Genomic DNA, 3,738 nt, shown 5'->3' on the forward strand with positions numbered 1-3,738 from the left:
TTTACGCCATTCTCCCGCCTCAGCCTCCCGAGTAGCTGGGACTACAGGCGCCCGCCACCTCGCCCGGCTAGTTTTTGTATTTTTAGTAGAGACGGGGTTTCACTGTGTTAGCCAGGATGGTCTCGATCTCCTGACCTCGTGATCCGCCCGTCTCGGCCTCCCAAAGTGCTGGGATTACAGGCTTGAGCCACCGCGCCCGACCAAAACAGAGCTGAAACATCAGGGAAGGAAGATTTCGAGATGTTGACCTATTCAGCTGCATACTAGGCCAGGCATAATTCCTCCAAAGCATTATTCTTGTCCAGAGCTACAGTTACATTTGCTGAATTAAGGAGTGAAGATTGTATCTTCAGGACTCAACACAGTATCTGATACCTAGTAAGGGGGTTATAATATGTGGTGAGTAAATAAAGTCATTCAACAGCCTTCTTGCTGGTGACATAAATCCATAGTAATAATCACAGCTAACATGTGTTGAATACTATTTTCAGACATTTTTCAATGTTTCGCTGCCACATCTGTGTTCTTATCCTTACAAGGTCGCCTCCTGAACGTGATAGCTCTCCTACCAGCTCCATCCTCAATGTCAATTTACACTCTAGGCAAAGATTCTAAGTCTCCCTCTTTCAAGAGTATTTATTGGCTACCAAAATTGCCTCTAAGGTTGCTAAACTGGGAATCCTGCTAGAGATGCCAACTTTGGAAATTGGGGGAAAAGAGGTGGGGGTTGGGGTACCAGATATTGGCTTGGGGCAGAAAAGGAGGTAATTATAACCAGTTGTTGCTGAGAAACAACCTGAAGTTAATCTAAGAGAAAAAAAGGAGGTGGATAGTGAGCTGCTTAACTCACCTTTCCTCATTTATGCTCCTTTGACAAAATTCAATTGTTTGATGCTTCTTTTCCCTTTCCAGGTTGCCCCTGGCATTCATTTCAACTATATTTCACCTTCGTTTTAACTATATTTCACCTGGATGAATACATGGAAAGGATAGTAAGCACAGTATAGGTTTCTCAGATTTAGAAAAGCCCAGGGAGAAGAAATGCTAGCTAATAGATACTGCTTAACAATTTAAGCCCAGTGTTGGCTTTTATTCCAATTCTCAGCAGCACCTATACATACAAGTGCTTCAAATGGAAATTGCTTTCTCACACAGATTGCCTTCTCTTCTATAATTTCCTGTCTAGGATGGAGATTATTTGTGTATAGAAGGGAGTGAAGAACTGAATACTGAGAAAATAGTGCCTGTGATGCAGGGTTTGGTTTAATATGGAGGAAGAAAAGGTTCAACAAAGATTTCTAGAGAACTCTATGCTCCAGGCATTGTACTGAGCATAGAGGTTACAAAAATGCTCACAGATTAGTGAGGAAGAGAGAGAGATAAACCAGTAAACACTGTTTGGAGTGCTAAATACAAAATGGCCATAAGCCCAGGGTGCTATGGGAGGGCCTCTGGGGGGCATCTGACCTGGCAGGACAGAGGCAGCCTCCTGGCTGCAGTCTGGAGAGAGCAGTGGAAATCAACAGCGCCCACTTGCACAGTGTCCCTGATGCCTTCATGTCTTCTCTCACACTCTGAGGGCTAAGACCTGGGCTCTGTGACTTCTTGGTTTCATGCCAGGGCAATGTTTCCTTGTGTGATTTAACCAGAACTGGGGAAAAAAAACAAAAAACTGAGTTTCTGTAACTAATAATTCTAATGACACTGGATTTTCAACATATGGATTACTATAAAGAGGTAATACAGCACAGTGATTAAGGACACTGTTTCTGGATTTACGCTGTCCTTTTAAATCTCGGGTCTGCCACTTACAAGCTATGTGACTGAAGGCAAGTCACTTACACCTACTCCCACTCCTTTTCTTAGTCTGCAAAATGGGGCAAAGACTTATTCCTGCTTCTTAGGGTTGCTGCAAAGATTAAATGAGAATAATATGAGCACCTATAACAGTCTCAGACACACAAAAGCCATTCTAGTTTATAAGGTTTCAGTGAAATTTCAGATAAATCATGGTGATTTTTTTTTTTTTTTTTTTTTTTTGAGATGGAGTCTCGCTCTGTCGCCCAGGCTGGAGTGCAGTGGCCGGATCTCAGCTCACTGCAAGCTCCGCCTCCCGGGTTTACGCCATTCTCCTGCCTCAGCCTCCCAAGTAGCTGGGACTACAGGCGCCCGCCACGTCGCCCGGCTAGTTTTTTGTATTTTAGTAGAGACGGGGTTTCACCATGTTAGCCAGGATGGTCTCGATCTCCTGACCTCGTGATCCGCCCGTCTCGGCCTCCCAAAGTGCTGGGATTACAGGCTTGAGCCACTGCGCCTGGCCAAATCATGGTGATTTTTATGTATTCTTTTTCTATGAAGGAATTGTGAGTTTATAGTGCCATCTTAAGGATAAAACAAACATATAATCTTGCCATTTTATCATCTTTTTCTTTATCACTCACAGTACAACTCATTTTGACTAGTAGCTGGGTAATGCTCTCCCCTGTGTTCTTCCCACTCCACTTGCTCCTAGTAAAATCCCACTTGCCCCTAGCAAAATGTATCATTGCTAAACCTAACTTCTTGTTTATCTCCTCAAGAATGCTTACTTACTCAGTTTTGTATCCCCACTGCCTAGCATACTCAAAAGATTTCTGGATTAAATAAACAAATGCTTAGTAAAAGCATTTTGTTTAGTACAAACATGCATGTGGGTTTCAAAATCACAAGGAATATAATGGTGCTTTTGATCCATTACAATTTTATCGGTCATTTTAATATATTTGTCTGGACATTACTCTCCCCAGATAATCCAAGCCTCTAACATTTCATAAATGAACCTGGCTGCACCGTGAATACTTGTATATTTAAAAATATGCGGTGAATTCAAACCCAAATCAAAAGCCCCATTGACTATAAAAAAATATGCCAAGAAAGGGTGGGGGGGAAATGGAAAACAGATACGTAAAGGCAGGTGAGTGAAACATCACAATGTATACCTATTGATATCATATAAACATATTGCTTATTCAAAAAATAAACATGGCAAGATATATATGCTTGAGAACATGAAGGTATTCTATGTGGCAAAATGAATTATCTCAACGCTGCCCCGTTCCCCCATACACATGTGTACACATACACAAGACAAAACATTTAAAAATTCTTGGTGAAATTTGACCTTTATTGTAAATGAATACCTAAGCTGGTAAGAAAGTAAGGGAAATGTCCAGCTACCCTCTGAAACCCCTCCTCTGCTTTGAAAAAGAGAACTGAAAAGCAGAGATATAAGTACATAAGCTGACGCTATAGCTACCTGGAGGGAGGTTGTCAGTCTTGGTAATCTGGGGTCTTAGGCTCTTAAACCATAAAGGGATCAGGAAAGAGCCTGCCAAGGGGTGGGGAGGATAGAACAGAGACTTCATAAATAAACCCAAGACTCTTGAAGAGCTACATTTGTACTAAAAGGGTAAATCCAGACAATAAAATAAAAATAAAAATCTTCCTTCAGCACAGGGAGATTGTTAGGATGCCAACTCTTCTCCATTTAGACTGTGGCGTGGGGTATAGGAGTTCTTCCTTGAGAATTCTTAATTATATTACACAAATTTAGAGTGCAAACTTACCCTGCCCTCATGATCTGGGAATCCATAAGCTCAAAGTTTAACATGAGAATATGTCCCTGGCTAGTGATATTCTTGGGGCACCTGGCTGAAATTAATATAAAATTCTTTTTTTTTTTTTTTTTTTTTTTTTTTT

At 41.4% G+C, this 3,738-nt stretch overlaps 1 long non-coding RNA gene across 1 annotated transcript in view; it reads right to left on the minus strand.

Moving 5' to 3' along the window:
- Window positions 1-3,738, minus strand: part of LOC108530282 (uncharacterized) — a 52,500-nt gene that overhangs the window by 25,786 nt on the left and 22,976 nt on the right. The window contains exons 2-3 of the long non-coding RNA XR_001885788.1: window positions 1,468-1,651; window positions 851-968 (exon numbers count right to left, since the gene is read on the minus strand). This is a non-coding gene — a long non-coding RNA (uncharacterized LOC108530282). The remainder of the gene's footprint in view (window positions 1-850; window positions 969-1,467; window positions 1,652-3,738) is intronic.

This window comes from Rhinopithecus bieti, unplaced genomic scaffold (genome assembly GCF_001698545.2).
Source record: "Rhinopithecus bieti isolate Rb0 unplaced genomic scaffold, ASM169854v2 scaffold_7648, whole genome shotgun sequence".
Classification (NCBI taxonomy): Eukaryota; Metazoa; Chordata; class Mammalia; order Primates; family Cercopithecidae; genus Rhinopithecus; species Rhinopithecus bieti.